Source organism: Myotis nattereri (assembly GCF_964212035.1).
Source record: "Myotis nattereri genome assembly, chromosome: X".
In the NCBI taxonomy this organism is placed as follows: domain Eukaryota; kingdom Metazoa; phylum Chordata; class Mammalia; order Chiroptera; family Vespertilionidae; genus Myotis; species Myotis nattereri.
The window spans coordinates 128,499,039-128,510,720 of record NC_138078.1 but is presented as its reverse complement, the minus strand read 5'-3'; positions in this window follow the sequence as shown (position 1 = coordinate 128,510,720).

Genomic DNA, 11,682 nt, shown 5'->3' with positions numbered 1-11,682 from the left:
TCATTTATTTTCTCTATTTCCAATTTCATTTATTTCTGTTCTTTATTATTTTCTTTCTTTTACTTGGTTTGAATTTATTTTACTCCTCTTTCTCTAGATTTTTTTTGAGGTTGTCACTTAAATTATTAATTAGAAGTCCTTCCTCTTTCCTATTTTAAATATTTAGTGCTATAAATACCTCTCTCACCATCAATTCTGTATGACTATATTCTTTGCTGTTCATGTTTTCCCCCCACAAGATTCCTATTTTAATGGCGCCCTCTTCTGTCAGCATAGCAAAGTTCAGATATTTAATAAATTTGTGTTTCTATGTTGTGATGGGGATGGTTTGTGTTCTCTGATTCTATGGTTCTCTTTAGTTATACTGGCCTTAAATTTTGCCCTTTTTCTTCTTTACTTCTTTTCCACTCAATTGATAAAATGTTACTTTTTACCTTTCCAATAAGCTTTTGTTTCAAAGACTAACCCTTCAAATCTCTCTTCCTATAGTTTATGTCTGTTCCACCCAGACACTTTTTTTAAAATTAGGATGAACTCGGTCTTTTTGGTTGTAGTTTTTACATAACTTTAGACCTTTTAGTTATCTTTCCCTTCAGGTTTTCTCAGTTGGCCTTGCTCACCACAAAGCCTTATAAGAAGGCAGGTGGAAGGGGGATGGAACATGCTATAATTTGTTATAATCTGATATTATTTCTCCTTTCAATTATAGTTATTTTGAAGTTTAGGTATTCATTCTGTTCAAGTTATGATGAGGGCATGGTTTAAAATTGAAACAGTGAGATAAATGTCTTGCTCTACCTATGACCTGCCACATCTGTTATAAATGAGGCAACTAAATTGTTTAATCTATTTAACTTTTATATTTTCAAGTTACAATAAATGCATTTTAGTCTTTTTTAAAATTTTTAAGTACTTTTATTGATTTCAGAGAGGAAGGGAGAGGAAGAGATAGAAACATCAATGATGGGAGAGAATCATTGATCGGCTGCCTCCTGGCACATCCCCTACTGGGGATCGAGCTTGCAACTTGATCATGTGCCCTTGACCAGAATCGAACCTGGGACCCTTCAGTCCACAGGCCGACACTTTATCCACTGAGCCAAATAAGCTAGGTCATAAATGCATTTTATTCTTAAAATATGCTATAAGTTGGTATTATTTCTCCTTTTAATTATAGTTATTTTGAAGTTTAGTTGTTCTTTCTGTTCAAGTTATTATGAGGGCATGGTTTCCTGTCATTTTATTTTTCTTCTTATTTATCTGTATTACTTTTGGAGGAAATGTTAGGAGATTGGAACCTAAGTGGCTGCCATTGTTGTCAGCTACCCAGAAGTTCTCCATCATACAGAATTCTAATAATAGATGTTATTTATGGTGACTGCATTATTTCTTGGTATAAAGATGTTTTGTTTTATGTAAAACTGTATAGCATATTATAAAAGACTAGAGGCTCAATGCACAAAATTTGTGCACAGGGTGGGGGTGTCCCTCAGCCCAGCCTGTACCCTCTTCAATCTGGGACCCCTCGGGGGATGTCCAACTGCTGGTTTAGGCCCAAACCCTGTGGGACATCCCTCTCACAGTGTGGGACTGCTGTCTCCTAACCACTTGCCTGCCTGCCTGCCTGATTGCCCTTCACCACTTCTGCCTACCAGCCTGATTGCCCACTAACCACTCCAGTGCCAGCCTGATTGATGCCTACCTGCTCCTCTGCCAGCCCGATCGCCCCAACTGCCCTCCCCTGCTGGCCCAATGGCCCCCAACTTCCCTCCCCGGCTGGCCCAATCACCCCCAACTGCCCTCCCCTGCCAGCCTGGTCACCCTCAACTGCCTCCCATGCTGGCCTGATCTCACACCCAACTGCCCTCCCCTGCTGGCCTAATGGCCCCCAATTGCCTTCCCTTGCCAGTCTTGTCACCCCCAGCTGCCCTCCCCTGCAGGCCTGGTCACCCCCAACTGCCCTCCCCTGCAGGCCTGGTTGCCCCCAACTGCCCTCCCCTGCCAGCCATCTTGTGACAATGTGGGGGCAGCCATCTTGTGATGATGTGGGGGTGGCCATTTTGTGGTGGCCATCTTGTGATGACGTGGGGGTGGCCATCTTGTGGGAGCCACCTTGTGACGACAGGGGGATGGCCATCTTGTGATGACATGGGGGCAGCCATCTTGTGATGATGTGAGGGTGTGAGGGTCAATTTGCATATTACCTCTTTATTATATAGGATATGAGAAAAATGTATAATTTTCCCATGTTTTTCTCTGTCATCCTATTCTCAATCTTACTGTTTTGTTTAGAACACAAATCTTTCCTCTTTTCCCAACTACCAGCACTAAATATTAAACACCAATATTCTAATATGTAAATTATTTCAGTTTTCATCTACAGAATAACATGAATTTCAAGAGTAAACTGTCATGGAATCTGTCATCCTAATTGAGAGTGTTCACTGGATTAGAAGAATAAACTATCCAAGAACTTGTTCAAAGATCCATCTATTTAGATCCCAATCCTTCATCTCCATGGTCACCTTTGGAGAGACCTTACTTACTAGAGTTATGACAGATAAAAATAGATTTCCTTATGATATCTGTTTCCAGGTTTGACCAGTTTAAGACATGCTTTCAAAATAATTGTTCACTAATAAAATTTTTAAAGTTTAATGGCCAAGTTCTCTCATGCACCTTTTCGGAAAGTATAACATTCAAATTAATATAGCAGAGTGGTTGTGATTAAGACGTGTGATTCTCAGAGTTAGAATGCCTGAATGAATATCTAACTTCTGCCATTTTCTACATGTGCAACCAAGTTACTGAACACTTCTGTACCTGTTTCCTCATCTGTAAAATGGAGGTAATAACAGTATCTACCTCATAGCATAGTTGAGATTATTAAGTGAGCTAATACATGTAAAACACATAGAACAGTGCATGATATATTGTAAATTCATGTAGTGTTTGCAATATTCATGATATAACTTACTTTTAACAGTATCTTTAATGGCTATATTAGACATCTGTCATTGCATAACAAGTTGCCACAATTTCACAGCTTAAAACACCTATATATTACCTCACTATTTCTGTAGGTCATGATTATGGGCACTGCTTAACCTGATCCTCTACTTCATAGTTTTGCACAAGGCTACAATGAAGGTGTAAACCTGAGCTTGGTTCTCCTCTGAAGGTTGGCTGAGGAAGGATTTGCTTTCAAGATCACATGGTTTTTAGCAGGATTCATTTCTTTGTGGCCTGTGGGACTGAGGGCCTCAATTTCTAGCTGGCTATTGGCCAGAGAACACCCTAAATTCCTTGCCACATGGGCCTCCTCAACATAGCAACTTGATTCATCAAAACCAGCAAGGTAGAGAGTAATCCAGAAAGTCAAAGGTTGCACTCTCTTGTAACCTAAACACTTAAATATCTCACCACTTGTGTCATATTCTATTAGTTAGAAGTAAGTCACTTAAGCCAGTCCACACTCAAGCAGGGTAGGGAGGGGTGTGATTACCTACATAGGGATCACTGGAGGCCATCGTAGAGTCTATCAAACACAATGTCTTAAAAAGAAAATAAAACATAGCAGAGATATTTCAGAACTTTGATTCTGTAATCAGCTTACCCAGATTTAAGTGCTCAGTGACCTTGGCAGGCTACTTAACCCCTATGAGTCTCAATTTCTTTATGCTTAACATGAAGTAATAATAGTATTTTGGAGATACTTCAGGAAGGATAAAATGTGAATATCTGTATTTCTATTGTGCTTTGAACTTACTGAGTATTTAATAACTAGATATTTAGTTTAACTAGATGGTGTATTCTGCACATTACTTCTAAATAAGTAATCAGACCAGGCTTGAGAAAAAAATGAACATAAATAAAAGACCATCACAAAATTGTCATTCTCCCCTGTTAATCATGATAATTTTGACAACTGTCACTTCTATATGGACCCTCAGGAAGGTTATGGTATTTTATTAAGGTGCTTCTATGCTCAGAACCAGGTTAATAATGACAATTAGAGCTGAACTCCACACACCAGCTATATCTCAACTCCAATCCAACCACTGTATCTATTACACATGTATAAATCAAGACTTTTAATTGCATTATTAGTATACTTTCTTGATTTAACTAAATATTTTTCAATATGCCATTATTGAGATCCTTCTATAGGACACTTTGCTGGACACTTGTAGACACAGTTCCTGTCTGAAAGTAGCTCAGCATCTCTATGGAGAGGAAGATAAACAGGGGATAATAATATGGTGTGATGCACACTGAGGTAGAAGTTGGCATAGGGTAAAAGAGAACACAGAGGAGAAGGATTATCTCAAATTAGGTGAGTCAGGACAGGCTTCCTGGACAAATAATACCTGACCTGAGGCTTAAAGTAGGGTCAAGGAAGGCTATTCTCAGCAGGGAATACAACAGGTGAAATAGAAATATTCTTTGTTCTCAGTCTCACAGTCCAGCAGGGAGTCAAACCGACAAAGAAACTAATGAGAACACAGCTTGTGATGAAATGCTGTAAGAGCACCAGGAAAGCAGGTTCTGACAGAGGTGGAGGGTGGTTAAAGAGTGGTTCACAGAGGAGGATATAGCTGAGCCACACTTTAAGGATGGGAAATTGTATTGGTGTTTGCTTGGGCTTCTCCAATTTTCTCCATTGCTACTTCCAGCATTAGGTTAAATTTCCAGGTTGGGACCATTTTATTTTTTATTATCCACATGTGACTAAATAAATACCACTGACCTCATGCACATCCTGATATGACAAATTGAGGACACGCTTTTGCTATTTTTGCTGACCTAACCATTTAGAAATAGCAGGAAAATGCAAGTTTAGAGACAAGGTACAAATGACTGGCCTATAGATTTCAAATACAAGGTGGGGAAAAAGTAGGTTTACAGTTGTTCATATGGAAAATAATTCAATCTATCCCATATAATAAGAGAGGGATATGCTAATTAGCCCAGGTATGCTAATTAGTCACAACCAGTATGCAAATTGACCATCACTCCAACACAATAATAAGAGGATATGCTAATTAACCCTGATGTGCTAATTAGTCACGACCAGTATACAAATTGACCCTCACTCCAACACACAAGATGGCCACCCCCATGTGGTCAAAGATGGCCACCACAAGATGGCCAGGAGGGGAGGGCAGTTGTGGGTGATCAGACCAGCAGGGAAGGGCAGTTAGGGATGAGCAGGCCTGCAGGGGAGGGCAGTTGGGGGCAATCGGGCTGGCAGGGAAACAATTAGGTGTCTATCAGGCTGGCAAGGGAATGGTTAGGGGGTGATCAGGTTGGCAGGTAGAGTGGTTAGGGGCAATCAGGCAGGTAGGCAGGCGAGCAGTTGGGAGCCAACAGTCCTGGATTATGAGAGGGATCCCAGATTAGAGAGGGTGCAGGCTGGGCTGAGGATCACCCCCCAGTGCACAAATTTCATGCACCGGGCCTCTAGTATCTAATCTAATAAAAGAGAAACATGGTAATTGGCGTACGACCGCTACCCTTCCCATTGGCTAATCAGGGAGATATGCAAATTAACTGTCAGCCAAGATGGCGGCCAGCAGCCAGGCAGCTTGAAACTAACATGGGGCTTGCTTGCTTCAGTGACGGAGGACTCCAACATTCCCCCACCTGCCTTGCAGGCCTCTGAGCCTGCAGTTTGAAACATTTTAACAAATATAGAAGCTAAAAAAAACACACCCAGAAACCAGCTTTCAGCGAGCTGGGATCTCAGAGCTGGAGTCAGAGCTAGAGTTATACATTGTTTTGATTACCTACTTTCAGCAGCGGAGGCCTAAGAGCTGGAGCCTCAGAGCTAAAGCTGGCCCAGAATTTTAAAAAAGAAAAGAAAAAAAGGAGCGGTTGGGAGCTTCCGTCACCCACCAGCCTGAAAACAGCCCTCAGCCCTTCACCCAGACTGGCCAGGCACCCCAGTGGGGACCCCCACCCTGAAGGGTGTTTGACCAGCTGCAAACAGCCCTCAGCCCCTCACCCAGGCTGGCCAGGCACCCCAGTGGGGACCCCCACCCTGAAGGGTGTGTGACCAGCTGCAAACAGCCATCAGCCCCTCACCCAGGCTGGTCCCCAGTGGGGACCCCCACCCTGATCCAGGACACCCTTCAGGGCAAACCAGCCAGCCCCACCCATGCACCAGGCCTCTATCCTATATAGTAAAAGGGTAATATGCCTCCCAGCACCGGGATCAGCGGAGCCAAGAGGCCTCCCGGCACCAGGCTCAGCGTGACAGGGGGCAGCGCCCAAACCCCCTGATCGCCCTGTGGCTCTGTGTGTGACAGGGGGTGGGGCCACAACCTCCCTATCTGCCCTGCTCTGTTCATGACAGGGGAAGGCGCCCCAACCTCCTGATCAGCCCTGCTCTGTGACTGATACAGGGGAGCTCCCCAACCTCTGATCGCCCTGCAGCTCTGTGTGTGACAGGGTGCGGCGCCCCAACCCCCCAATCGGCCCTACCCTGAGCGTGACTGGGGGTGGCATCACAACCTCCTGATCCGCCCTGCTCTGTGCATGACAGGGGGTGGCGACCCAACTCCCCAATCAGCCCTGCTCTGAGCCCCACCAGGGGCTGCACCTAGGAATTGGGCCTGCCCTCTGCCACCCGGGAGCACCCTCAGTAGTCCTGCAGGTCCAATCTCCAGAGGATGGATGGGCACCACTGGCATGATCACAACATCACTACACTTCCCCTCCCTAGCCGCTTCACAAGGAAGAAAGGATATAAAAGTTGCCACCAGGTGGCTCCCGACAGCAGGAAGGATCCAGATCCCAGGCTGGCAAGGGCATCCCAATCACATTTTGGCCCCACCTCCTTGGGATGGGTGCCAGACCAGAGGGCTCACCATGGCAAGCACAGCTGCAGCAGCCTGAGCCTCTCCTTATCAGGACTGACGGGGCATGAGCCTGCGGCAGGCGCAGCAGGCCGGGATGAGCAGGAGCAGCAGACAGGAGCAGCAGGCAGTGTTGGACTGCCAGTTTTGGCCCAATCCCTGCAGGCCACACCAAGGGGCTCCACCTGTGCACAAATTCTTGCATTGGGCCTCTAGCAATTAATAAATAATAATATAAAAATAAACTCTGTATTTCACATACTTGTAACTGTAAACCTACTTTTGCCTCACTCTGTATACTAAGGTTAAAAAAAAAAAAAGACGAGAAAATGAGGAACTGTTCCAGGTTAAAGGAGATTAAGAAGACATAATAACTAAATGCAATGCATATCCTAGATTGGATCCAAAACCCAGAAAAAAAGAAGCTCTAAAGAACACTATTGGGACAATTGTTCAAATTTGAATATGAATTATGGTTTAAGTAATAGTATTGTTTTAATGCTACATTTTCTAGTTTTTATAATCATACTGTGATTAAATACGGAATGGCCTTGTTGCTAGGTAACACAGCCTGAAGTATTTAGGAGTAAATGGACAGGATATCTTTATTACTTTCAAATGGTTATGGGAGAGAGACAGAATGATAAAGTAACTGTTCCTCACAGACTGAATACAACAGGGAGCATGTCTGACCAAGCAGTGTACCTGAAAATATAGTGTTTTTGTTAAATCACAGACCTCTTTATGGTGCTTTATTCTAATATTAAGGATACATGAATCCAGGAACCAAGGGATAAAAGCAGTAGAAACCCCAAATACCTTTACTCACTGGGTGGCTTATGCTTTCTATCCCTTCATCTCTGGGCTCTGCAAAGCTGGAGTTCCTATTTCTCAAAGGGGGCATGTGCTTTCCAGGAAACATAGCAAGGGTCAAAATGAGCTACAAGTCAGAGCTGATTCCAGAGCACTTTGGATTCCTTGTGCCCAGGGACCAGAAGATAAGAGGAAGAGTAACCATTCTGGGAAGGATAATGGCTCCTGGTGCTCTGGAGGAAGCACAGTGGCTTTTACAAAATAGCAGCAGGGCCCTGGCCAGTTTGCTCAGTAGTTAGAGCGTTAGCCCACAGACCAAAGGGTCACGAGTTTGACTCTGGTCAAGGGCACTTGCAGACTCGATCCCTGGCCCAGTTGGGGGCACATACAGGAGGCAACCAATCAATGTGTCTCTCTCACATTGATGTCTCTCTCTCTCTCCCTCCTCCCTCCCCTCCACTTGCTCTAAAAAAATCAATGGAAATAATATCCTTAGGTGAGGATTTTAAAAAATGGCAGCAGGGAGGAATTATGGGTGGATCCCAGGTGACCTCCTGGTACTTCCTTGCCCCATTGTAACTGTGAATGGAGAAGCACAGCAATCCCAGACAAAGAGGGTCTCACACTACTCAAAAATAAAGGTTTGTGGCCAAAACCGGTTTGGCTCAGTGGATAGAGCATTGACCTGCGGACTGAAGGGTCTCAGGTTCGATTCCGGTCAAGGGCATGTACATGGGTTGCGGGCATATCCCCAGTAGGAGATGTGCAGGAGGCAGCTGATCGATGTTTCTCTCTCATCGATGTTTCTAACTCTCTGTCTCTCTCCCTTCCTCTCTGTAAAAAATCAATAAAATATATTTAAAAAATAAAATAAAATAAAATAAAGGTTTGTGTCCCATCACCAGTTAAGGAATAAGACCTGCTGAAGAGACAGCTGGGGACAAGGTGAATTTAGGATGGATAGTGGAGGAGAGAGAGTATGAGTGTCAGTTGTGTGCCTAAGACCAACTGCAATGCCTAAGGTTGTAGTCTATCCAACTAACCACCTTCTTCTAAGCTTTCCCTCAGAAAGAAATGTCACTGGGAGCTACACAGAAGCTTCTCCACAAACCCGTGTGGAGAAGTAGCTCTATGATCTCAAAGAGTGGAGCAGCCATAAGAATGTACCTCATGTACCTCCTACTGCAGGGAACATAACTGACCAAGGGTCTCAGCTGCTACACTGTGAAATCTATAAAAGGCTGTTGTGCCAAGACCACGCCTCTAACTGGCCATTCCCCAACAATGACTGTGTGAAAGATGTAGGGCTCCTTTGTTACTGACGTTGGCTCACAGACCTTCTGAAGGCAATGAATGCCTAAAATGACATGGCAATCCAGGATACTTCCACCCAAGTTTTTCTCCTTTTCTCCTGCATCCAAAATTATAATTGCATTACAGTCTGACAGCACTCTCAGATTCTCCAAGCTCCCTCTTGATTTCCTTTCATACAGGCATTTCCTCTAATAAAGTTCTTACAAATTTAATCCCTCATTGGCATCTGTTTTTCAGAGGATCTGGACTAATATAGTGGGAAAATGTGCACAACTGGTGAATCTTGGAGAAGAGTACATTGGAGTTCTCTTACTATTATCGCAACCCTTCTTTAAGTTTAAAATTATATCAAAATAAAAGTTAAAAAATAACTGACCCTGTGTGTTTAAAGATAATTAGAATAAAAATTTCAATCAAATATGGACCCTCTCTTTGTCCATAGATGAGAAGAGTTCAATATGACTACACTACTAAGATCATAGAAGCACATTTTCTCATTTTATCTACCTGAATTTTAGAATTTGACTTCAGACCACCAACCTTAATACTACTATCCTCACATGAAAACATTTATCTCTCCTTTCTCCCTTCAGTTAAACCCAGATAAAACAGTTTCTTAATGTCAGCACTGGGGGTTAAAAGCCCACACTATCTTTCTTCTTTTTTTTTCCTTTTTATTGAATTCATTGGGGCGACACTGGTTAACAAAATTACACAGGCTTCAGGTACACAATTCTATAGCACATCATCTGTACACTGTATTGTGTGTTTACCACCCCAAATCCAGTCTCCTTCCATCATCATTTACTCCCCTACACCCTCATCAACCTCCCCTCTCCCCGCTCCACCTGGCAATCACCACACTGTTGTCTCTGTCCATGAGGTGTTATTTTTTTCCTTTTTGTTCAATCCCTCCACCCCCTCCCACCCCCTCCCCCCACCAACAGTTGTCAGCATGGTCTCTATCTATGAGTCTGTCTCTATTTTGTTAGTTTATTTTGTTCATTAGATTCCACATATGAGTGAAATCATATGGTACTTGTCTTTCTCTCCCTATCTTATTTCACTTAGCATACTGCTCTCCAGGTCCATCCATGCTGTCAAAAGGGTAAGATTTCCTTCTTTTTATGGCCAAGTAGTATTCCATTGTGTAAATGAACCACGGCGCTTTTATCCATTCATCCACTGATGGACACTTGGGCTGCTTCCAAATCTTGGCTATTGTAAATAATGCTGCAGTGAACATTGGGGTGCATATATTCTTTCAAATTGGTGTTTTGGATCTGTCTTCTGTGTCAATGGTTTGAAATAGGGTGTAGTTTCTTTGGATAAATTCAAAGAATTAGAATTGCTGAGTCATGAGGCAGTTCCATGTTTAATTTTTTGAGGAAACTCCATACTGTTTTCCATAGTGGCTTCACCAGTCTGCATTCAACCAACAGTGCATGAGGGCTCCCTTTTCTCCACATCCTCACCATTTGTTGTTTGTTGACTTATTGATGACAGCCTTTCTGTCATGTGTGAGGTGGTATCACATTGTGGTTTTAATTTGCATTTCTCTGATGATTAGTAACATTGAGCATCTTTCATATGTCTGTTGACCATCTATACGTCCTTTTTGGAGAAGTGTCTATTCAGGTCCTTTGTCAATTTTTTAATTGGATTGTTTGATTTTTGGTGTTGAGTTTTATAAGTTCTTTATAAATTTTGGATATTAACCCCTTATCAGATGTATCATTGGTGAATAAGTTCTCCCATTCAGTGGGTTGTCTTTTCATTTTGTTGATGGTTTCCATTCCTCAAAAAATTAAAAATGGAACTGCCTTATAACTCAGTGATTCCATTTCTGGGAATTTATCTAAAGAAATCACACCCTTTTGCAAACCATTGACAGAGAAGGCAGCTTTTACATGAAATTTATCTAGTCACATGTCCAGACTCTTATTCCTCTTCTAACTTTTATGAACAAATGCTTGCTGATGTTTACAGACTGATTCCCTTTCCCCTCTTTGTTAGTCTGTTTCTGTGGTGTCACTATTTACAGTGGATATGTGGATTAAACAGACGGCCCTATCAATTATTTCCTTCCACTATGGTTTCTACTTGTTGTCAGAGATGGCTGCATTGACCATGAGAAAGATAGGGTTTATTTTCCTGTTCCAAGTCAAACAAACAAATCAAAATTCTGGTAGAGACGGTCTTTAAACTTAAATGGACCTCTTAAAATCTCAAGTACTTTGAGATTAAATAGAGTAATTATTAAACACATGGTAAAAAAAAAAAAAAGCTATAGGACTGAGGACAGAAAAGGAACTTTGGAGACCATCTTGCCCACCCTCTTCATTTTACCAATGGAAAAACCAAGGGAAAGAGTCAGGCATTACTTGAACATGGTGGCAGAGCTAGGGTTAAAATCCAGGTCCTCAGACTTCTCAAACTAGTCTTCATTCAACTGCATAATGTCTCCCTGCTGACAACTTTTAAAACTGTAACTTGCAAAAACAGTATAATAGTATTCTCATGAATCAAAGTAGAATGTACATACATACATATAGACATAGCTACTGACAAAAATGTTATTCCTGCATTAAAAGAAAGCTCAGAAAGCGGAGGGGAAAAACACAAACAATAAGGCCACTCTCCTAATACAGCATTTTGGTAATAATGATTTACAAGTAGCATAATTTTAACTACT